We start from the raw sequence: 24,719 nt of genomic DNA on the forward strand, positions 1-24,719 counted from the left end.
GACTCTGCCAGAGATTCATAGCCCACCATATTACGAGCTTTTACTGGAGGCAGAGTATGGTGGACCCTGTCGATGTTCCCCTGAGTTCTCTTTACCACCCCAGCCACTGCAGGCACTGTGGCTAATGGCTTACACGGTGAGATCCCCAGATTGCTGTGGCTCATGGAAGCTTCCTCACCAGGAACCGTCCTGAGAGATTAAATCCCTGTCCCTCGGGGGGGGGGATCCAGACAGGCTGTATGCCTTTCCTCTTGAGAACTCTTGGCCTTTTCCCTAGAACTTTTCCATTAAGCCTTCTCAAATGTAGACGTATTCACAGGAGGTGCTTAAAAAACCTCCTCCTTCCTCTTGGGTACAGGGAGAACTCCTGCCCGTAGACGTATGGGTCTTTTATCTTGGTATTCTCTCTTTTGGCTTAGTTTCCGGAATTTTAAACTTTCCAGGTTGACAATACGCCGAGGCTTTTGTCCTGGGTGCAGTGACTTCTGAGAGTTTGTCTGTTACCTGTAATCCATTGATTTCTTTTCAAATGTCGTTGATTAACGAGTAGGCTTGTTGCAGGTTTGAGGTTTTGGCATTCCACAACGTGTGAGCCCCAGCTGGACACTTTGGAGCGGGCAACATCCACGAGGATAGTGCCGGAAATTGGCTCCTGAAGCCTGTTTCTTTGGCCACATCACTGCACTTTCTTCTTCAGTGGCCCTGTGTCTTAGGTTAGGCTAAATAGAGGCAGAGTCTGAGGTAGGAATTTGGATGCTTGAGGTTTACTGGGGGAGCATTCCTAGGAGAAGGGGAAGGAGGGAAGCAGCTGAGCAGGGATGTGGTCCCTGGTGAAGCCCAGCCACGGCCTGATCCTCAGACAGCTCTGGAGTGTGAATTTCATCCCAGCATCGTTCCACGGTGAGGCAGGGAGACAGCGTTTTGTAGCCCCATGTCAATCATTGGGCCTCGGGGTGGGGTTTCGCTCTTGGGCATCTCCAGGTGAGGAGGCTGTCAGTCAAGGAGAAGGTCATAGACAGCCAGGAAAATTCCCGAGAGTCGGTTTGAGGGGGTAAGGAGGCCTGCGGATCTAGAGCTTGGCAAAAGAAGAAGAGACATGATGTGGGGCCTTGCAAGTCGAGATGTGACTCTGTGTGAGATGGCATCACTGGGTGGTCATGAGCAGCTAAGGTAGATGATTGGGTGTCCCTTTCAGAAGACCCACCTCTGGGGGTGGCAGGGAGGCAGGTACAGATGCCTGAAGCCCACCTGAAGGCTCTAGGAGAGAAATGGTCATGGTTTCTGTAGGTGTGGTAGGGCTGGGAGTCATGAGAAGTGGCTAGATTCAAAATTTTTTAAAAAACTGATATTTTGAAAGAAGGATGTTTTGAAAGCAGAGTCAACTTTACTTGCTGGTAGATCATATGTGTGCAGGAACCAGAGGAGTCAGGGTTGACTATATGAGTTTTGCTCTGAGCAGAAAAGGGAGAGGGGCAAGCTTGACAGAGCAAAAGGGGGACTACGGAAAGCAGAGTGTAGTTTTGGGTATATCAGTAGTTCTTCTTTCATGCTGCTGTGTACTATTTCTTTGCTATACCGCAAAGCTTGTCTATTCATTCACCAATTGATGGACACGTGGGTGGTTTCCAGTTTGGAACTATTATGAACTGAGGCTTCCAAAAATATTCTTATACAGATCTTTAGTGAATATGAGGACAGACGTCTGCTCTGCATATATTTAGCAGCAGACTTCTTGGGTCATATGCAAACGCGCTAATTTTTAATTCTAGCATTACATTTTGATTCTTGTTCATATTTTTCAGTTCTCTTATAAAATTCTCTTTTCCTGAACATTTTATTCATAAAAAATTGTAGTGCCCCTCTCTGATAGCTCGAATAACATCTCATCTGTGATTCTGCTTCTATTGTTGGTATTTCTCTTGGTCCTGTTTCTTAGGAAGGCTTTGTAATTTCTTGTTGAGTGCTGTATATTGTGTGTCAAATTGTAGAAACCCTGAGTGATGTTTTCTTTCTCTAAAAAGGCTCAGTGTCTCCTCTGGTAAGCAGATAGTGAGGTGATGGGTTGATGACCTTAATCCATTCAGAGACCGAGCTGATCCAGGTTTGGGTTACACTTTCGGCACAAGTTAGTCTACCTCTGATTCCTCTTGCTTCTGCTGTATGATCCTTTGGGATTTCTACTTGGCCCTCTCTTCCATATCAGTCCAAAACGCAATTTTTAATTTTCTCAGTACTATGAAAATGTAGAAAATTCTGCTTTGCCCTTGGTCTTTCTTCCCAGGGTCTTGTATTTCCTCCCAGCACTGTTTAAGAATTTGACAAGTACTTCCAAGAAAACTGACAGCATTGGACTCAATTCCAAGTACAGCTTCTCTCACTGGGGTCTTGTGGCTGTTTGGGCATCCCCAAACTCCACTTTTCGTCCGCAGGTCTGTGAGATTGCTAGAATTTCTGCTTGGTTCTCTCTTCCTTTCTTTGCCTTCTGCCTGGATCGGTGCCAACAACTGGCAAATTCCCTGAAGGCAGACCAGGTCTAGAATTTCGGCTCACCAGTCTGCAGTTTCCTTCCTCCAGAATCTTGGCCCAGAGTCTTGTTTTCTCAGGAGTTCTCTGTGGCCTCCAAACGGATGAAATTTTGCATTTTATCCAGCTTCTCAAGTCAGTCTTAGGAGACCACCAGTCTGTTGCAAGTCACTGCATCTTATCTAGAAGTGGAAATCTGCTATCATTTAATTTTAATAACTATTCATTACATGTAGCACATATCTTCTTTTCATTTTTATCTTACTTTACTATTTTTTAAATTCCCATGGACCTACCACTTTTCATCATTCTTTTAAAAACCCTAGTTATTTTTTTAAAATATGGGATTCAGCCAACAGTGCATCAGGAAGAAACCACAGAAGACGCATATTTTCATGTTTAAACAACAGCAAATAAGAAATTCAGTTGATAAACATTTGACTCATGAAGTCACATCAATAAACAAAACAAATCTGGAAAAGAGCAGAAAGATTACATCAAGGTTAAAGAAGATTTTAAAAAACAACAAATATGTTAAAAAAAAATGATAAGACGAGTCAGAGATTGGGAGAAAATCTTTACAAAACAGAGGTCTAAGAAGGGACTGATATCCAAGTATACGAAGAACACTTAAAACTCAACAATAAAAAAATGAACAGCCCAATTTAAAGATGCACAAGAGATCTGAACACCTCACCGAAGAAGACAGATGGCAAATAAGTGCATGAAAGATGCTCAGTCCTATGTCATCAGGGAATTGCAAATTAAGGCTGTAGTTAGGCACTACTACGTAACACCTGTTAGAATGGCCAAAATCCAGGGCACTGACACCACCAAATGCTGGTGAAGATGTGGAGCAACAGGAACTCTCATTCACTGCTGACAGGAATTCATACTGGTACAGACAGTTTGGCAGTTCCTTATAAAACTAAACACACTCTTACCATACAGTTCGGTAATCATGTTCCTTGACATTTACCTAAGTAAGCTGAAAATGTATGCCCACACAAATACTTGCACGTGAATGTTTATAGCAGATTTATTCCTAATTGCCAAGACTTGGAAGCAACCAACATGTACTTTTTTAAGTCAATGGACAAACAGGTACATCAAAAAAAAATGGAATATTATTCAGTGACAAGAGGAAATGAGCTATCAAACCACAAACAGACGTGGAGGAAAGTTAAATGCATGTTACTAAGTGAAAGAAGACAAGCTGAAAACACTATGTACTGTACGATTCCAGCTATGTGACATTCTGGAAAAGGCAAAACTCGGCAGGCAGTAAAAAGACCAGCTGTTGCTAGTGGATCAGGTGAGGGAAGGATGCACAGGTGAAATGCAGGGAAATTTTAGGGCAGTAAAACTGTTCTATGTGATATTGTAATGGTGGATATGCGTCATTATACATTGGTCAAAACCCAGAGATTGTGTAATATTAAAAGTGAACTCTGATATAAACTATGGACGTTAGTTAATAATGTATCAATATTGGCTTATCTGTTGTATCAATTGCACCACACAAATGCAAGATGTTAATAAAAAGAAAACTATGTGTGTGTCGGAGGTGGGGGACAGGTATGGAAACTCTGTACCTAAATGTTTCTCTAATACTAAAAATGCTATAAAAAATAAAGTCTATTATTTTTTTAAGTGAAAATAATGAAATAGAACTGATCAATTAGGTGATGCACTGGTTTTTTGGGGGTGGGAGAAACAATAATAAACAGGATGAAACTCTGTTACAATTAATAAAGAAGGAAAAATAGCAAACACTTATCATAACCAACACTGTTCTAAGCACTACACAATAGCCCTAAGGTATCAGTGCTGTTACTGTTCCCGTTTTCCAGATGACAGCACAGCCTGGGCAGATTTGGATAACTCATCCCAATGCACCCAGCTTGCCTGAGGTTCACATAGCAGATGATGGGGCTGGGTGTTAACCCAGTTCGTGTCGTTCCAGTGTCTGTCCTCTTAGCTACTAAGAAGTACTGCCAGAACATAGCTAGCAGTCAATAAGTGTTATCTATGATCGTTAAGGAAAGCCTGGACATACAGCATTAGAAACTATAACTGTCACTTAAGAAACAGATTTTGTTGATGACAAAACATTACTATAGTAATAAAGTGGAAAATCTAGAAGAAATTGATATGTGACTGTGTGTCAGCAACTCTCTTGTCTGGGACCCCTGCCCACCCCTCTTCTGGGTGGATTTCTGGGAACTGCTCTTGTTTCCATTGTGCTGCGCACTCTGGCAGTCACTCAGATTTCCCCCCAACCCCAGCCCCTGACAACCACTAACCTACTTCCCGTCACTGTGGAGTTCTCTTCTGGACAGCTCATATAAATGGAATCATACAATATTTGGTGTGCTGTGCCTGGCTTCTTCAGTTAGCATAGTGTTTTCCAAGGTTCATTTGTGTTGTAGCAAGTATCAGCCCTTCATTCCTTTCTGTTGCTGAATATGGTTCCATTGTATGCATAGACCACATTTCATGTGTTCGTTCATCAGTTGATGGACACTGGCTTGTTCCCACTTTGTTACTATTATGAATATTGCTGCTATGTGCCTTCTGTATAAGTGTTTGTGTGGACACATGTTTTCATTTCTCTTGGGTATAACCCTAGAAGTGGAATTGCTAGGTAATATGACAGCTCTTTGTTTGACCATTTGAGGAATTACCAGACTGTTTCCTCAAGTTGTTCTGGACCATTTTAAATTCCCATCAGCAGTATATGAGGATTCAAATTTCTTCACATTGTCACCAACGCTTACTATTATCTGTCTTTTTGATTATAGCCATTGAAGTGTGTGTGAAGTAGGAACTTATTGTAGTTTTGATTTTCATTTTCCTGATGGTTAATAATGTTGAACATCTTTTCATGTGCCTATTGACCATATGTATAGCTTTTTTTGAGAAATATCTATTCAGATGCTTTGCCCATTTTTTTGAACTGGCTTAATTGTCTTTTTTATTGAGTTGCAAGAGTTCTTTATATGTTCTGGATACAAATCTCTTATTAGATATATGATTTGCAGTCTATTTCTTTCAACATTAAACATTTAACATGTTTATAGTTGACTCAATTTATAGGCATCTGAATCTTTTAGAGCGCAAGTATCTTGCTTTCCTGAAACTGAGTTATTGATAGAGAATGTATAAAGTTTGTGAACTATTTTACTAGATTATAAAGTATAAGCTAATCTCTGAAGACCTATGTTTAATAATGGAACTTTCCATATTTCACTTTGGCAATTCAATTTTAATAAGAAATGATTTCATTTTTCTCTGTGTCTTAAGAAGAAATTTTGTTAATAATACATAATCCCTAGACTATAGTAACTATGTCAGAACCTCCGAAGAAAAATTGGCTGAATATTACATTTTTAAAAGGAATTTAATCAAGATTATACCCTAATTCCCTCTTATCTAGCCCAGGCCTCCGTACAACAGAGACCCATGTCTAAAGGCACACAGGGCCATCCCAGCACAATGTGCCAGGGAAATCCATCAGTAAAGGGACTGTAGAAATGATCCCAGGAGTAGATTCTCCACTTGAAATACTCCTTTATTCATTCAGCAAATATCTCTCAAGATGTGCTGCATGCCAGGCACTGTTCTAGACCCTAGGATAACAATGGAGAGTGAAAACAAATATCGCCTCCATATTAGTGGGGAAGACGGGTTAATGGAGTGAACACGCAGTAGAGTGGAGTGTTGTCGTTGTGACAGTGCCGTGCCAGAGCATGATTAGGAGTGATCAAAGAGAGCTTCTCGGAGGCAGTGGCACTCAGGGTTTTTCTGAAGACAGAGCTGGAGTTAACCAGACAAGGGGAAGGCTGAGAGCCTCTCCCTGCACCAAGCTGGCCTTGGGAAGAATGACTCTGGGATAAGTGAGGAGTGGAGATAGCAGCGAGCGGAGGGGCGCTCCATGAGCAGATGTCCAGCTGAGGCTGGAGGCATCATCCCAAGCCGGTGGGTCACTCTCTTTACCTCCAGCTGTGTGACTTTGGGCCAATCGTTTAACCTCTCTGATCCTGTTAAATGGGAATCATTCCTACCTAACCGGATTGCTCTGAGAATTAAAGGAGATGCCAAAATAAAATACCCAGGACAGTGTTTTTGCCTCTAGTAACCACTACAGGTATTTGGGGGAAAATATAAGCTAATATGAGCTATAGTGCCTGTCCTCGCCTCTGGCTCTCCCAGCTCATCTCTGTTGCAGAACTCCCTGGCCTTTGATGCTAACCTGAGAAGCCCTTGAGACCCTCACTGCTACCCCTGCTTAAGTCACAACTGTCTTCCTCCAATGTGAGTTATTTTTTAAAAAAAGAAAACTACAAGAATGTGCATTATTGATTGTTCTAGAAGAAATAAATTCATCTACTGTATGTGTATGTGTGTATGTATACATGCAAGCTTATTTGCATCTTTCTTTTGAGGGGAAAATTTTAAGGTAAAAAATGCAATAACCTAGATAATTCAAAAGAAAACAGGAAGCCCTGAAAAACCAAAATTTTTTTCAAGAAGGATGCCTTGCTCAAATATAGAATTATTCCCTGCTCCCCCTTCCCCCAGCCTGCATGCCAAATGTAGTTAATAGCCTAGCATTTTCAGAAATAGCAGTCTGGTAGTTTCATGGATTTTTAAGTCTTGAGCCAGATGTTTAACATACAGTTGAAAGGACTGGTCGTTTTAGTCATAAGACGTTAGTCTCAGCTATATTTGTATCAGGAGGCTTGCCTGGGATGAGGGCACCAATCTATTCCAAGTAATTTTGTATCTGTGGAAAAGTTTGCTGACCATGACAGGAACTTTGGAGTTACATTTTCAAGAAGATGGTAAATTTGTAACTTTGTCTTCACTATGTAAGGTCTTCATGATATATTCAGCCATGTAGGCAGACTCTGATGTTTGACCATTGCTTGAAATATTCATCCATTTTTCTCTTTTTTAATATAAGTTTATTAACCAGTGAAATCTGAATAGTCTGAAGTTTAGTTGATAACATTGTACTCTTATGAGTTAGCGCTAGCACTAGTTAATTTTTTAGATTCGACAAATGTACCGTGGTTATGTAAGGTGTTAACAGGAGGAGAAACTGGGTGAAAGGTAGACAGGAATTCCATGATCTTTGCCACTCTATAAATCTAAATTAATTTCAAAATTAAAAGTTTATTTTTTAATGGAAGTTTTTTAAAGCTTCAAATGCTTTGTTTAATTTACGCTTTGACTTTATTTTTGTTTTCTTTCTCACCCATTTTGACATTTCCCTGCTAAAAGGACTCCTAAATAGGCATTGTATACTCACTGCTTTGCCCGCAGCTTTATCTAGATTCTGAGTTGGAGCTTAGAGCTGTCAGAGAGCCTCCCTGGGCCAATTATTTAATTAGAAGTAAGAATATTGAATGTTGAACTATCCCCTCCCCCAAACAGACATGCTAGCTGAGGAGTCCAACTGACTGAACACTTAAGGTCTCATAATGTACATCAGAGATACTTGCCCAACTATAAGGTCCAACCCCCAGATTTATAGTGCACAGACGCAATGTTGTCAATATCCTAAAGATGATCATGGTCTAAAGAACAGGCTCACACATAGCACACTCTCAGGAGACTGGTGAAAGGAGGCTTTCAGATTGTTTCTCTCTGTATATAACTGTGACAGCTCTGAGAACGAATCTGAGCCCTGCAAGCCGTTGGATTCAGCAGGGAGGCGGAAGTTCTATGTCTGGCTTTGCTAGTCTTCAAGGAGGATATCCCACCATTAACCAGGTGGAAGAACTTGGCAAGACACATTGTGATTGGACTCGATGACCTAGGGTCCACCTCATGATAATTCTAAAGCTCCCAAATATTTATGTCCAAATGCAGGACTTACAGACTTATTTGTTGTCAACATCTGACACCAAGAAGTTGGTTGTAGGGAACAAAGTAGAGAAGACCTTAAAACCGGGACAAAAGGTGGTTTCTGTGAAAATCGATTCGACTTCAGAGATCATACAAGCATTCCTGACTGTCTTTCATCTTAAGTAAAGCAAAACAAACTCTCCTTTGACTCCTTACCTGCTTCTAGATACGGTCATATTTTCTACCCTCTTCAAAGCCAAACCATAAAATAATGGTCTACACAGTGTTTCCATTTCCACACTGCCTGCTTTCTTTCCTTCCCACTCCAGTCTTGCTTCTCCCCTACTGCTTGCCTGAAACTTCTCTAGTCAAAAGTCACCCACAACCTCCACATTGCTGTACATTTCAGTCGTCATCTTGACCTCTCAGTAGCATCTGGCATAGCTGACCTCTCTGGTTGTCACGAAACACTCCCTTCTCTTGGGTTCCATGACAGCACTCACTCCAAAGCTTACTGATCACACACTGGTTGACTGAGTTCTTTCCTCAGACCCTTTGCCCAGATACATCTAAGGGTTGGACCTCTTAGGATTTCAGTTCTCAACCTTATTATTTATCTTAATACTGGTGTCCTGGGTGCCATATTATTTGATTGCCCCAAGCTTGGATCATATGCCTACTGTATTGGGGCTCATGATGAAAACCCCCACTAGTAGTACATGAAATGGACAGGAAGCTCTCCAAAGGAATCAGAAGGGAATTGAATGAGGAAGACATTGGGAGAGCAGCTCTAACCCACTGCACTCAGGTCAATTGGAAGATTAGTAACAGGTTCTCCTCCCGCGTGCTAACCCTACAGAAAAGTGGCCCCAAATGCGGGGTTCATTTCTCTCTCTCCTAGTTCCTGGGCCTATAATTCTTCACTGTCTTCTTAATTTCCTGATGCTTCCAAGCAGATTCTTTAAAAATGCTTTCTTCTATTTTTCTAGTTGTCATTCTTGGTGAGAGGTTGGTCTGAGTGACTTAGGTACTGTTACCAGAAGTGAAAATTCTTAGGGTGGAATCTTGTCTCAAAAAAACTCATTCGAGTTGATGGTGCCTGATTCTCTAGTCTGGTGGCCCATCTACTCTGGTCATAGGCGAAAAAGCCCTCAGATTCAGCCTTTGGTAACTGCACTGTTTTTGAACAAAAGCACTTTTCTAGAGTTCTTAGACACTCTGATGATGGAAGAAAGTGTTGTTGTATTTCTTGCATTAAAACTCTAAGTAGAATCTGGATTGAATGTCCTAATTTTCCAAAGGCAGCTTGGCATTCAATCTGTTAACTAAAGTTCATTCTTGATGAATCATAGCTAGAGAGTCTGGATCACACACCAGTGATTTTTCTATTGATGTAAATAATTTGCAGAGGAAAAGCTGTGACTCCGTGATAGGTGATCTAGTTAAATCGCATGAACTTGCTTGATTTGTTGGATTTTCCATAAGCACTGAAAACTCAGAAGGAGCACATGTGTTCTCATTTTGAAATAGTTAGTCTATCATCTGGTTGGGTGTTAGTGCTGTTTATTCTAATCTAAGAACGCCATCATTTTTTACTCAGAATTTCCCTGTATCTAAAAATCACATCTTATTAACTTCTCACAGAGTTAATTTGGTTCTGTTTATTAATTCAGGAGAAAGAAGAAAGAGAATTAACACCAAAGGCATTTGAGTGAATACAAGCCTCTGTTCAGTAGTTCATGGTTCAGGGGGCAGTGAGACCTTGAATCTCGAGGCTGCATCTGGCTAGTAAAGGCTTCTAAAAAATATTGATGACCCTTTGTATGTATCTACGATCAGAGCCACCCACCAGCACAGGTCCAGGATCCCTGCATTCTCACACAGTCACTGGACATCCTGCATGGAGGAGGGGGCACTACTATGCAGTCTTAACTAAGAAACAAATGCTCTCAGGAAGCTGCCCCTCCCCCCCAGTTTCTGCGTTCCCAAGTATTCCTGAACGTCCTCAGGTTCATCTAGGACCCCTTCACCCAACACAAAACCCTATCCCTTGCAGTGCACCCTTTATATTTGCCTGCATCACCTCATGAGAGTGGTATTACATGGTCTTAACTGGGACTCCTTGGTATGTCTCTGCTCAGTTCCCAGGGGTTCTGACATATACCCCGTGGGATGACTTCCCCAGATAGCTCTGCCAGTCTTTAGCTTTGGAACCACTATGGTTTATAAGTTCTTCTTCTGGTATGATGGTGTAGCCTCCTAGTAGTCTAATCCTCCTATTATGACTGATGACTTCCCAAAGTTGATGAAAGTTATAAATTTAAAGATTGGGGAATCTCAGCAAACTCTAAACAGGATAAACAAACACACAAACAAAAAAGATTCTCTGACAGGTCACAGGCAAGCTGCTGAAAATCAAAGATAAAGGAGAAATCTTGAGAGCAACAGAGAAAAGTGACAAATTATATACAAGAAAATGGTTTGAAATATTGCATACTTCTCATCTGAAACCGTAGAGGCCAGATGACAGTGGAAAACACTTTTAAATTGCTGATGGGGGTGGGGAATCCTGTTAGCTCAGAGTTTTATATCCAGCAAAAATATCCTTCAAGAATTTTGGCAAAATAAAGACATTGCAAGTAAAACTAAGATAATTTGTCCCCAACAGATGTGCTCTACAAGAAATGCCAAAGAATGTTCTCCAGAATGAAGGAAAATGACACCGGAGGGAAACTCAGATTTAAAAGATGTAGAGAGAGCATTCAAATGGTGAGTATTTCAGCAAATATAATAGATATTTTTTTGCCTTAAGTTGTTTCAAATAACTATGACTGTTTAAAGTTAAACTTATAACATTCCCTTGTCAGATTTATAACGTTTGAAAATGTGATATATTTGACAACTGTAGTATGAAGAATAATGGGTAATAATTAAGCTTACATTGCAAAATTTTCATATTTTACATAAATTATTATATTAATTCTAAGTAGACTATAGACATATTCTGTATGTGACATGAATAGAATTTAACGTTTTAGGGGGCTTTCACATGTATTTTGATTCCAACCATCCTAAGACAAGAAAAGATTTCATTATCCACTTTTTTAGAGTAAAAGGAAAAAAATCTGAGCCATTAAGCAATGAGCCTGAAATTACAGCTAGAAAGAATACAGATCTAAATCCTAATTCAGGGCCGAATTGGTTCATCTGTCCTCTCATTTAACCTCTTCTTGGCTCAAGTTTATTATAAACTTTTCTGTGATGTGATTTCAATCATCAGAGGCTACTGAGGTCTTTTATGAGTTGAATTGTGTCCCCCCAAGATTCATATGTTGAAGCCCTAACTGCCAATGTCTCAGAATGGAACTTTGGAAGTAGGGATTTTGCAAATGCATTAGTTAAGTTAAGATGAGGTCATACTGGCATAGATGGGCCCCTATTTCAATAGGATGGGTGTCCTTAGGAAAAAGGGAAATTTGGACACAGACACACACATAAGGAGAATTCCATGTGAAGGCTGAAATCATACTGCCACAGGCTAAGGAACTGCCAGAAACTAGGAGAGAAGCCTGGGACAGATCCATCCCTCATGCTTTCCAAGGGAACATGGCCCTGCTGATCTCAAACTTCTTGATCTGAAACTTCTAATCTCCAGAACTGTGAGACAATGAAGTTCCATCATTTAAGCTACCCAGTTACCTTAGCAAACTGAAAAAAGGTCTGTGAGTGGGGCTGGGGTTCCTGATCCTCACATATGTCTAATCTCATCTTTCCTGTGTTCCTGGCTTCTGCCATCATCTCACCACATCCTCTGTTTCTAACCTGCTTTAACATGGGTCAGGAAGCCATGTAGCCTGCTGCTTAAATGTATCTGAAAGTGTAGAGAATAAATAGGCTTTGAGTGGGAAGATGCCAGACTCAAGAACTTAGACTCAACTTTATATAAGAGAAGCTGCCAAAAAATGAAGATAATTGGGTACTGGTTGGTAGACACAGATGGCTTAGGTTTGGAACAAGGCTTAGTGACCAGCTTTCAATGACCAATGCCCCAAGCTCTCCCAATCACTAAGACAGAATTGGGAGCAGTCCCATGTCCAGAATCCAAATGCAATGATGATTTCCTTTAAATGTTTACTTGTGATAATAAATGTCAGTAAATATTTAGAGTTTTCCTAGAAAAATAAAATGCAAACACATCAGAAGTGGTAGATGTGGAGCCCAAGTTTGGAAATTCAACGGCATGGAGAAACAATAAGAGAATGTCCCAAAAGTTCATTATGTAGACTACTCGGTTTGTGCTTTAAGTTTCAAAGGCTGATCGGCCTTATTCTCAGACCAGCTTTAATAAGGCCTTTAGTCTGCTATTACATGGAGACTTAAATTAAAAGCCCAAACAGCCAATTCCTAATTAGATTATTTTAACAGATAGGTCAATGATTTCTTCAGTAGAAGCTGCTTCCTGTGGTAACCATCAAAATAGCTTCTCATTCCAACTGAGTCTAGTAACCAGGTCAGTTTTCACTGACTTCCGCTGCTTCCAAAAATACTTTAGGCTGATGGAGTACCTGTCGTGTATGGCCTGCGTGCTTCGAGAATAATTCATCCTTAACATCTGTGAGAATGAGAAGCCTTTCCCCTTGATTAATGAGTTGATAAAATGGTGGCATTAAGACTTGCTCATCCCTAAACATAAGTATTGGGCAGATTTGAGAACAAAGTCAACAGAAAATACATTTTTGGGTTTAATATTGGCTCCACATCTTTCTTTTTTTTTTTTTTTTCTTTTGGCGTGCACCACAGTCCTTCCCAAGTCTGTTCTATTGCCTGTTCTAACCCCACCACTCCACATGATATGTTCCCCAAGTCTAAGATGCTTTGGATCTGCTTAAGGAAGTGCCTGCGAGTGTCCCAGAGACCATATGGGAGGCAGGGTAGGGAGCCTGCGGCAGCCGTAGCCAAGTGTTAAGGAGATTCAGAATTCTAGTCCCAGCGTGAACCTGGAATGAAGACTTAGGACTGGGCTTCGTGTCCATGCAGTAAAGTTGGACTATATCAGAAATTCTGTTACTATTTTCCAAACTGCTGTCTAAGTGCTGCTGAGATAAGGAAAAGGAGGAGGAGCAGGCAAAACCCCAGCTAACCTCCTTATGCTCACACACACACTCACACACAAACAGTCACACACACACTCAGGCATCTTAAGAAAAACTTTTACATTCTTTATTTGAAAAAATAGAATTCTACATGGATTGCTTGGAAAATCTTCGATTTATAAAATGTAATTTTGAAAATCATGGGTCTTGTTGATCAAGAGGACCTTGATTAAGGTTTCGGGGATGTTTTAAGCATACTCCACTTACAGACTAAAATGCTTACCTTTGACGGAGTAGGCTCATTGACTCTTAAAGTTTTCAACTACACTTCAATTTTTAAGAAAAGAAAGAAAGGAAAAAGTAAATAAAAAGACCGTTACTCCTCTTGCCTCCCAGCAGGGATGTTCTGTCTCTTTAAGCTTGGGCTGCAAAACTAAATTATCCTGGCCAGAGAATATCTCCCTCCCCTTTACCCTACCACCCCCAAGACTGTCTGAGCACTGAAAAGACAGAAAATCAAACCATTATTTAAGTCACACATGGGATCTGGGAAATGTACTTCCAATGCTCCATCATTACTTTTGTAGAGTTTCCCATTCCTCGGCCATGTGGACTTAATTCACTGTAAAAGTTGGGGGGAGGGGTTAGCTGAGACTGGGAATGCAGGGTGATTCACATGGGACAATGTACCCCCAAAGACATGGGATCTTGTGTGCAGTTCTTCCACATTCATTTCCAGCGTCCAGCTATGGGTTTTCTGCTGCGTTATCAGGATGCTGTCTTATGTATAGCTCATCTCTGAAGTTTCTACCCAGGTCATCTTTACCAGCTTGGCCTCAAAGGAGGAATCAGAAGTACTGGCTTTCCCTACAGCATACTTTTCCCTTTTTATTCCAGAAAGGAAGCATGTTCTATCCACTATGACCTTTACCTGCAGGTTTTAGGAAACTGTTTGATTTTCTCTTCAAGGAGAGCACTGTAACCCTGGCAACCGGACACCATGGTACAGATGGCAGATCTAACATCCAAAGGCAGTTTGACGGGAACACACACTAACGCTGTAGGCTGAGGTATCTCTCTTCTGTATTCTGACAGGATTTGAAATTGAGCTCAATTCTGCAGAGTACAATCTTCCCATTTCCTGGACACAGTAGGGCTCTCAGTGGTTTCCCAGTTTCACCAGCCCTCCCCTCTACCACTCCCAAATCTCACTGGTGTTCAAACTTTGATCCCTACTTTGGCCACAACCAGCATCCAGATAGTTAGTATTCAAAACACTAAGGGTAACATTCCATGGTTGCAGGCACTGTGACAGTGAGCTGTGAGGGAGTCAGTCAATTGTAGTAGCTTCTGGTCCAGTATTGAGGAGACTTGGAGTATCAGTGTCACACTAGCTGTGAATATGAGCGTGTTGATAAGCCTCTCTTAGCTTTCTTGTATGACTGTATTTCATCACATCTAAGGTGAAGTATCAAAGTATAGAAACATATGCATTTTAGGAGTGATGAAACATATTAAGTAGGACAGGCTAAATGCTGTAACAGATAAACCTCCAAATATTAGCAGTGGAATACAGTAGAATTTCTTGCTCATGTAATTCAGTGATTTATTGATTCATGAGCTTTCCATCATGTAGCTCCACCCTCAGGCAGCTACTCAGACCCTTCTACAATCAGCTATAAATACATAATTTCTTCTCATCTTCAGTTGGCCAGAACTAGTCATGTGACCATGACTAATTGCAAGGGAGTCTGGGAAATGTAGTTTCACTGTGTACCCTGGGGGAAAAGGAAAGGGTTTTGGTGAACCCTCAGTGGTCACCACCACAGTCTGGTAGTCTATCAGATACCCAATTTATTCTTCCTTGTGCTTACAGGACATCCAAAACCTCTTATGCAAGAGAGACAACCTAAAGTCCTGTTGTGACCCTGCACATAGCTCAGAGTCCAAGATCGCAGGGTGATGTGAAGCCCTTTCTATGAGTTTCTATGAATTAGCCACCTGATACCCAGTGTAGCAGAGACATTGGCTTCAAATTCTATGTGAAACACCCACATATCTTCCTTCAGAAGACCTAGACTTTCCCCAGGACAGAGAAGAAGCTGGAAAAGGGCTTCGAGTCCTGGATATGCAACTAGCAGTTCTAAATCATTTATCCATTGACATGCCCATGACCTCAGCTGTAGTCCTGGGCTGGTGAGGACGACATAATCAAAAACGAAAGTGAGGAGAGGGTTGTCAAGTGAGTTTCCTAAGGTCACATGGCCTGACAAACTCCAGCATGTTTGCAATCCTCACATATCTCTTTCAGTTTCCATCAAGTGTCACCACTCACCCTTCTTCGGTGATCTCCAAAAGAACCATATTCTCCTTGCTGAACAGGCTAGACATCTGTTCCGTGGAACTTTCCATGACAAATAGCAACCTGCTATAACCCCATGTGACGTAAACATCTACGTGCAGATGTGTGCACGTGTGCTGTGTTCCAGCGCTAGCGGGCTGGCACCTGTGGGTGTGCCGTATTCTGGCTTGTGACGCCCTCTCCCCATCTTCCCGTCCCCTCCTTCCTGGCACTGCACTGACGGGTGGGTATACACCCTGCTTCACCCAGCCTCTAGCACAGGGTCTTTTCAGACAGACATTTCAAAGAAAGGCCAGCAGTTTCTCAGAGGGCAAGGAGAGCCCCACCTCCTCCAGAAAAAGGGGACTGGGGATGTTCAACTTCTATTTCTGCCCACGTGTTGTGTGACCTTGAGCAATTCCTTTATTTTCCCTGAACCTTGTTGTGTTTTGCTATTGTTGTTTTGGTTGAAAAATGAGGATTTTTTTTTTCAAACTTGAAGTTTTCATTTTTTTCAACCTTGATTTTATTTTCAATGCAAGGTGATTCCAAACTTTCTGTTCGGGTATTAAGTGTTAAGTATCAAAACTAGTACCAAGTCTTAAGTTGCAAAAAAACAAAAAACAAAACAAACAAACAAACAAAAACTCTGAGACAGTGGAAAAGAAAGAAAATCTGACATAATTAAATTTGAAAATATCTTTGAACTAGAATATACTCTGACCCTATAATTAGGTTTGGCTGACCTTTTCAAATGGGTTGGCTAATTATTTCTCATTCTTCTTAACTTTTACACTAGACATCTAGACGTCTCTCTCCCAGATCTTTTAGGTTTCAGTTTCCACCTCTAATTAAATATCCACACCATTGCGCATGATTCTTTGTGATTGCTACTCCACACATGCATACACACACACACACACACACACACACACACAGAGTTCTCTCTAGAACAGTTGGCTAGGCTTCCTTATGACTTCTCACAAAACATCCTGAAACTGCATGGAAAAGAAATAACGTTTTATTAAGTGCCTATTATATGTCAGGCACTTTTCATTTACCACTGTTTAATCCTTATAATTTTCAAAGATAGACCTTATTATCTTCCTTGCTATGTACGAGACTACTGGGACTCAAAGATGTTAAAAAGTTATATGTTACCACCAATTTGAGGGAGATGCCAGAGCAGCCTCGGGTCTTACCTAATGTCACAGCCCTGCCGCCTCCTGACAGTTTGTTTATATTACAATAGTCCTGTGGTCTCTCCCTCATTGGATCATAAAGCACATATTGGTTCAAAAAAATTATCTTTCAAAAATACTTAGGATGTCCTGTGGGTGGGGAGAGTATAGCTCAGTGGTAGAGCGCATGCTTAGCATGCACCAGGTCCTGGGTTCAATCCCCAGTACCTCCATTAAAAAGAAATAAATATTTTTAAAATACACGTAGGATGTCCTTATTTCTTGTTCAGCTCAAAGCGTCCTTTAATCCCATAGGCGGTGCGGCAGCACTGAGGGCCCCTGTGAAGTTAGGCGGCAGAATTAGGATCCGTTTTCCTTCCGGACTTGGTGGTGCCAGTGAGGTCTCTGATCATAAAAGGCTGCTCTATAAACCTGGTCACCACGTAGCTTTCTGTTGGCCAGCGCTATGGAAACAGAACTGGGCTGGTGCATCTTCTTGTGTTGGGTATTTTGTCGTGGACTTGATGAGTGCGGGAGTGTGGCTCACATAAACATGTTGCTCAGGAATAGGAGAGCTTTCCTGTTTTCACGGGAAAGGGAAATGGGACACTGTAGAAAATATTTAATTGAGAATGTGGATTAAAGTCCAGACATGCAAATGAAGGCTTCTCTTTTTACAAACGCCCCTTTCCACTCACTCTGAATTAGCTGCTCTTTGTTTATGTTTGGTGAGCAGTAGTAAAAATGTCAAACGAATTCCTCTCATTTTGCAGAAAAGTAAATTGAAGCCACAGAGAATAATGGCTTCTTTAATAAGCATCTTGTTTAGACCACTATACGTGTACTCTGAGCACGGATTTATATTGGGGAAGGATTATTCACACTCCCACACATCCCTTTTCATAAATGTAACATGTCATATGTCATTTAGCATATTTTGAAGACAGGGAAAATTGCTGAATAAACCCAGCATGAGCGGGGTACTCGAGATCTGAGAGCTACTGCTGATGCCGTGTAGGATGAGAGAGGTAAGAAGGCTTCCGAGGAAGATGATTCAGAAGAAGGGGGAAGATGGGTGTGGGAGGAAAATGGCTCAGGGCTAGAGCACATGCTTAGCATGCACGAGGTCCTGAGTTCAATCCCCAGGACCTCCACCAGGGAAAAACAACAACAATAAAAACAACAGAAGTAGGGGAAAGATGAATGTAGAAGCATCTAATCTTTTCTGGAAATTCTCTTCCTTGGACAGTCCTCCTCCATAGACTGGGGCATGGCCTCCTCCAAGGTCTTGGACGTCCTCCTTGGAACGCTCTTTTTGCACTGTGTAGCAGCATCCAGAACATTTTTAAACAGCCATATTGATTTTTCCTTCTGCTCACCAGCAGAATCCTCCAGGCATTGTTGACAGAGCAAAGCACACACTCTGCTTCTTCCAGGCGTCTTCAAGTGCAGCTCGAGGTTGCTGTGGGATCTCTGCAGATGTCCTGTCCATTCCCGGCCAGTGCGGGGCAATCAGAATAGTGAGAGGCAGGGAGAGCTGGAGTTGTCCTGGGGTCAGGAACTCGGGAGATGTGCAGGCTCTTTTTTATATATTTTTTTTCATAGTAAAGCAAGGGAGTCAGGTGAAGTCCAGAGCTCCGGCTCACTAGTCTTTTCTCCGCAGACAGGCGTTGTGTTCCCACACTCACTGCTCTAGCTTGTGAGGACCGGTGGCTGCTGCCAGCTGTTGCTGACACAACACCCAGGACGCTAAGGGCTGAGTCCTCACTGTCAGTGCTTGTGACTTAACTAGAGCCCAGACCGGTAGAAGGTGGCAGCACGGCCCAGCAATATATTGTGAGGACTGACCCTGGTGGTCTGGCCTGCTGCCTCCCGCTGCATGTTTGCTAGAAACACCTGCCCACTGGCTAATGTCCACTGGGAGTGATGGAGAGACGGGGCTGCTCTCCAGTGCCCTCACAGCCTCAGAGCTTTCTCCACCCTTAGCCTCTGTGGTCAGCAGCCCCTAGGCTGACCAGGGTGGCTGCTCTTCCCTCCCTGAGACATAGGAGGGGCCACAGGGACTGGGTCGACACGGGCAGTCAGGTATGTGGCAGGCAAAGCCGCCAGTGAGAGAAGGGAAGGAACGCCTATCTCAGCACTTTTCCTCGCCGTCCTCCCCGGAAGTGTGGGAAGAGGGAAAGGTTAGAGAAAGCTCCTCAGGGCTATCAAAAACTTTTCTTTTATTCATTCATTCATTCACTCGAATTCTTATTTATTGTTTTGTTTCATGAAATAGAGCAAAGATAGGCAGAGCAAGGCTCTATGGTGAAGTAAACACCTATGTACTCACCACGTAGTTCAGGAAATAGAACATCACCAGTTATATGAGTATCTCTTCCGGTTCCTGCCCACCTCTCCTTCCCCAAGTAACCCCTGTGCTGACTCATGTGCTTATTTCTTCCTGCTTCTCTTTGTACTCATACCACCCAAGCGTTCTTCTCAAAACACTGTAGCTTCATTTGTCTACTTGGAGAAAAAAATGTTTCTAAGAAATAGAATGTAAAAATCCTCTTGCAGACAGGTGCTTTGGTTCAGTACAGTGTTTATGAGATTCGTCATGTTGCCTGTAGCAGCTGCTCATTCAGTGACATTGCTCTGTCATATTTAAGCAAATAATTATGCCATGGATTACCGATCTGTTGTGCTGTTGATGGACGTTTGGGTTGTTCCCAGCTTCTGTCTACTACGAATAGTGCTGTTACGGACTTTGGCGTTCACATCTGTTGCTTCACATGGTGCATTTCTAGGGGTTTATACTGAGGAGTGGAATTACTGGGTCCTAAGTTATGGGTAGCTTCAGATTTCGTAGAGAATTTCAGACAGTTTTACAAAGTGAGTGAGAGTTCCTGTTGCTCCACATCCTCAACAACACTGGCTGTGTTAATCTTTTTTACTTTTCATCAATTCTGGTGCATACTTACTGTTTTTAACAAGTATCTCCCTGACATTGATGAAGGTGAACTTTTTTTTTTTATTCCTTTATTGAATTTTTGTTTATATTCTTTTCTGAGATTCCTGTTCAAGCTTTTTGTCCATTGTCCTTTGGGTTGTCTATCTTTTCTTACTGATTGATGAGAGGTCTTTTTTATATGTTAACACGAACAGGTTATCAGTTTTATCTACTACAAAAGTATTCTCCCACTGTGTGGTTTCTTACCCCTTTCTTCTTATCTTCTTATTTAATTTATCTGTAATTTTCTCTTCAACTTTTAGATTAATTTCTTAATCATTTCTTCTGTAATTTATCTCCTTTAATTTATCTTTAATATACCTCCAGTTCTTCTTTACTGCAATAATAACAAATTGTTTTCTACAATCTTCTTGCTCATCTTTTGTTAGACTGACTACTATATATTTTATATTTGTTATGTCATTGTGAACGGTTTCTGAGATACAGAAAAACAGTTGACATGCCTATTTAATGATTTATTGAACAGAAGTTCTCAGTTTTCATGTAGTGTAATTCATCAGTGTTCTTCTATACATTATGATTAGTTTTTTAATTCTATATATTAAGAGTTTTGTCCCTTCTCTGAAGTCGTAAAGTTATCTTCTCTTATCTTGTGAAACTTTACTGATTGATGTTTCACAATTAGATCTACAATGCTAGAATTAATTTTTAGTATAGTATGATATAGCAGTCAAGTTTCATATTGCCTAGCACAATTTTTGGAAAAGATTATAATTTCCTTCACTGTTCTGCTGTGGCACCTTTGTCATAAAGCAAGTATTGTATATACGTGGGTTTGTTTCTGGGGTCTTTTGTTCCAGTGGTCTATCTGCACATTTTTGTACAAATGACTCATTGACTTCATGATAAATTGACTTTATGATAAATGTCAATATCTTGTAGAGAAAGTTTTCCCAATTTATTTACTTTTTCAAGACTATATTGTCTATTTTTGTTTCTTTGTATTTCCATATAAATTTTAGAATCACCTTATCATTTTCCACAACATCTTTAGCATTTTTATTGGAATTGCATTGCCTTTATAGACCAGTTTTAAGAAAGTTGAGTTTCACAGTATTGAATCTCCCAGTCCATGAACATGATTTATTCCTCCACTTATTCAGCTCTTCTTTAATTTAGCTCAATAACATGTATTGTTTTACATAAACTTCCGCCCATCTTTTGTTAGATCTGTTACTACGCATTGTATATTTTTATGTCATTATGAATGATTTCTGGGATACAGAGAGTTGATTTTTTATTATTAATGGTTATTCAATAAACTTGCCAAGCTGTGATGGCTTTTTCACGTGTCAACTGGGCAAAGCTGAAATACAATCTCCAGTTATTCAAACAGCAGTCTGCATGCTGCTGTGAGGGAATTTTGCAGATGTGCATAAAGTGCCTAACTAGTTGACTTTAAGTTAATCAAAAGGAAGATTACCTGGGTGATTATGATCAAAGGAACACTTTAAAGGATAGACTGGGGCCTTCTCTGAGTTCAGAGAATTCTCCTGTTAGCCTCAAAGAAGAAACAAGCTGCAGAAATTTCTACAGCTGGCAGGAATGAATTTTGCTGCATGAGTGGGGAAGAAGTTTCTGAGCCTCCCATGAGAGATCACAGCCCCCGCTGACACCTGAATAGCCACCTGCTACGACCCTTAGCAGGAGACCCAGTTGAGATGTGCCTGGACTGCTGACCCATGGAAATTGTGAGATAGTAAATGTAGGCTGTTTAAAGCAACTAGGTTTATGGTAATAGAACAGTGACATGAATTTTGGATTCTTAGCATCTTAGATATTTTTACATAAACAAGTACATTACTTGTGAATGATATCAGTTTTATTTAATCATACCCAATCTCCAAAATTTTTATTTCTTTTTGTTGCCCTATGACCCTGACTAGAACCTCTAAAACAGTGTTGAATTAAGTTGATGATGGTGAGCATCCTTGTCTTGTTTCTGATCTCAGTGAGCAAGCTTTCTCTACTTGACTTTCAAGTGTTTTGTTTGCTTGAAGGTATTTTGTAGATACCTTCTATCTGAGTAAGGAACTTTCATTCTATTCCTAGTTCTTGAAGTGCCCTTATAAGAATGGATATTGCGTTAGGTTAAAAATGTGTCTGCAGCCCTTGAAATGGTCACGTGATTTTCCTGCTTTATTCTATTACCATGGATGATTTCATTGTTTGATTTTTCAAATGTTAAATTAACCTAGCATTCCTGGAACAAAAGCACTTTGGTGTTGTGTGTTGCCACTTAAAAATATTACTATATTCAATTTGCTAATACTTAGGTTTATTTGCATCTTTATTCGGGAATAAGACTTTCCGATAAGTTTTCTTTGCTATAATACCTGTATCACAGGTGACCGATCAAATTAGTTGAGCACATATCTATAAATCTTCACTGCTCTCTGGATTCAGTTCAGTCATTCTTCCCAATCTTGCTTCTTCTTCCATGCCTTTAAGAGTTTTTTTTTCCTTTATTCAAGTTTTCTAGTTGCCTTCAGTTGGAGGTGGGGGTTATCTTCCGTGGGTAAAAGTGCAAACCATCTAATTTTCACTCAGTCCTTCAGCAAAGATTTATTTGACCTGTTGTGTGCTTGCATTTCATGAGTTCGTCTCACAGTGAAGGCACAAAAGGGATCACGATCAGTGCAGTCTAGCATGGCTGCTACTCTGGCGGAAGTGCTATGTGAGTACCTGAAACTGCATCACGATGACTCGGAGGAGCATGAGTAAGAGGTGGTCAGACAGAGAAGGGGGAACATCATTCTAGACAGAGGGAACAGCATGTGTAAAGACCCGGACATGAGGAGAGGTTGCTATGTTTGGCAACTTCCCTGATTCACTCTGGCAGGAGGAGAGAGTCCAGGTGGGGAAGAGGCTGGGTCCCAACCGTGAAGAATTTGGCTGCCATACATTTTCATGTGAGTTTTATTCTTAGGGTGACAAGGAGCCTATGCGCTGCAGCGTGACACCCTGTGGCATTTCTGTTTTAGATGGATGGTTCGTTTGTGCTGTGAATAGATTGGGGTGAGGAAGAGGTGGAGGTGGAGGTGGAAGAGCTTTTGGAAGGTTGTTTTAATGACTGAGAAAGAGATATTGGAGGATTTGTCTTGGGCAGTAGTGGAAGGTTACATAGAAGCGGACTGTGACATGAGGGGTTTAAGAAGCAGAAATTGACATGTATAAAGGTGGAGTGTGGTGAGGGAAAGAGCAGAGCATTTGTGGTTTAGACTAGAGAGTGAAGAAAGGGGAACAGAGCCAGCCCTAGTCTTTCTATTACATGAGGGAGACTTTGCCAGACTAGTCCAAGCTAAAAATAAATAATGTGCATTGTTGCCTTTTTTAAAAACATGGGATTTACTGGATGCCAGGTCTGGCTTCCCCAGAAATCATCCTGCTCTCTGCACACAGACTCCTAAGATCAAGAAGAATCAGTTTTGTTTTAAATTCCAAATATACTGGACAAGGGTTCATTCCAAGTCCTTGGTGTCAGTTACCTGCCATCTGGTAAAACATCACCAACAATAATAGCACGATAAGAAACTAGCTCCCAGCCTGTCCTGGGTCAATAGGGTGAAATTCAGCTTTTCATAAATAAGTAGCTTTTCATAAATTTATCCAATTATCTACTGATCAATCATTGGTGTATTTTAACTGAATAACAATTCCCTATAAACTCTCAGGAAAATAAACTGGAGTAAGACAACTCCCTGAATGATTTCCAGAAAAGAAGCAGGGCATGTGCAAGGGAAGACACTATGCAACACTGTGTTTTGCACTTGAGGGCCATGTCATCCACTTTCATATGATATAAAGAGGCAGGAGCATGTAAAGGCTAGTACAGGAGGGACGGTGCGGATGCAAAAATAAACATTTTTTAAAAATCCTTAAAAAGTTAGCAAACTTCAATGAAATGGCTTTGGGGAAATTAATTTTCAGAGACTTGGCCTTTTAGTATCACTCAGTCTTTCTGAGTCTATTTCCTCATCTGTAAAACGAAGATGATAATATTGACATTGTAGAGTTATTGTAAGGGTTCCATAAAATAGTAACTAGAAATGACCAAGCACTGTGCCTGGCACATGGAAATGATCAACAAATAAGTAATGGCTGATTCTATGGATCAATAAATAGTTTCTGCATTAATGGTATGAAAACACAATGGCCACATAAAATCAGTCAATGAAGGATGACTGGCTGCCACAGGCCAGACATTCCCCCTAGTTCCTTATTCAATCCTCATGCTGTTGCTGCAAAGCAGAAGCATCATCCTTGCTTGCGGGTGAAGAATGGGTGTTTTAAACAGAGGAATCATGCATTCAGATGGTGAAGGACCTGCCTGTTTGATCAAGAGGTGGGTCCCAGGGCAGTTTAACATGTTGATTAAGTCAAGGCTTTGGATTCAGACAAACCTGGGTCCCTTCTGAATTCCAGCACTTACTAATTGGGTAATTTACTAACTTCTTTGAGCTCCAGTGTCCTTACTTACAAGGCTGCTGTAAGTATGCCCACCTCAGAGGCGACGTGAGTCTCCAAAGAGATGATGGGTGTGAAATAGTTTCCTTGTGTCCATTGGGCTGTCCTTCTCCAACACCCCTCCCACGTGCAGTCAAGTGTGTTCTCGGGAGGGAGGAACAACCTTCTGTTGCCAGCAGTGTGTTCTGCCACCTCTTCTGTGAGCGGAAGACCTTGACTGGCCTTCCTGGCATTTCTGGGGGATG

At 41.2% G+C, this 24,719-nt stretch overlaps 1 long non-coding RNA gene across 1 annotated transcript in view; it reads left to right on the top strand.

Annotated features, from left to right (window-relative positions):
* Nucleotides 1–24,719, top strand: part of LOC135323362 (uncharacterized) — a 172,388-nt gene that overhangs the window by 64,217 nt on the left and 83,452 nt on the right. The window contains exon 3 of the long non-coding RNA XR_010384925.1: nt 11,048–11,148. This is a non-coding gene — a long non-coding RNA (uncharacterized LOC135323362). The remainder of the gene's footprint in view (nt 1–11,047; nt 11,149–24,719) is intronic.

Source organism: Camelus dromedarius, chromosome 17 (assembly GCF_036321535.1).
Source record: "Camelus dromedarius isolate mCamDro1 chromosome 17, mCamDro1.pat, whole genome shotgun sequence".
Classification (NCBI taxonomy): Eukaryota; Metazoa; Chordata; class Mammalia; order Artiodactyla; family Camelidae; genus Camelus; species Camelus dromedarius.